This window comes from Austrofundulus limnaeus, unplaced genomic scaffold (genome assembly GCF_001266775.1).
Source record: "Austrofundulus limnaeus strain Quisiro unplaced genomic scaffold, Austrofundulus_limnaeus-1.0 Scaffold222, whole genome shotgun sequence".
Classification (NCBI taxonomy): domain Eukaryota; kingdom Metazoa; phylum Chordata; class Actinopteri; order Cyprinodontiformes; family Rivulidae; genus Austrofundulus; species Austrofundulus limnaeus.
In genome coordinates, this window is record NW_013952624.1 from 604,376 (window position 1) to 605,338 (window position 963).

Consider the following 963-nt stretch of genomic DNA (forward strand, 5'->3'; position numbering starts at 1 on the left):
CACTAATACAGTTCATGAAATACAAATACTTCTAAGTATAGTCCTTTTATTAATGTTTATGTCCTGCTGGAGTGTGACATGATTTGTTTGTGTACAAACTAATACAGTATCAGAATTTTATATATTTATACTTCTTATTCAACCACAGTTAAATTCACTTTATCTAGGAGGCACAGTTTATATGGATAGTGTTTATTTTTTTACAATGAGAAGCTGGAATGAAAACAAGCAAAAATAAAATAAAAGTAACGACTTTCTACTTCTTGCCTTTTTTATAAGTGTCAGGAGTAAAAAGGACAGATAATTATGTGAAAATTTAAGGAGTAGAAGTAAAAAGTAGGCTGAAAAATAATTACTCAAGTAAAGAACAGATACCCAAAAATTCTACTTAAGTACAGTAACTAAGTATTTGTACTTAGTTACTTTACAACTCTGAACAAAAGCAGGCATTCTTACCTTTGTTTACTATTTTAATCAAACTTAATTTTTACTTAATGGATCAAGGCTGGGCCCTTGAGGAGACAGATGCTCTCCCTATGATCCATATCAGGGGTGGACAATTCTGGTCCTCAAGGGCCATTATCTTGCAAGTTTTTACTGTTTCTCTGCTCCAACACCCCTGATTCAGTGATTGAATTACCTCTCAAGTTCTGCAGAAGTGGATTAATCCCCCATTCATTCCAATCAAGTGTGTTGGAGCAGAGAAACAAATGAAACATGATGGATAACAGCCCTCGAGGACTAAGTTTGCCCACCCATATCCTATATCCTTGTATGTGATTGGTAAAAGGGAAGTAAAAACTGAGGCACCGGCTCTCAGTTGATGGTAGTCAGCTCTTCTGATTCACTACAAAGCACGACACATCACTATTGACAAAACACATCAACATCTTAAGAGACGCTGTGGGTGACACATTGTTCACAAGAGAATCTGCATCGTCCTTTTCTTCTCTTATTTATGTT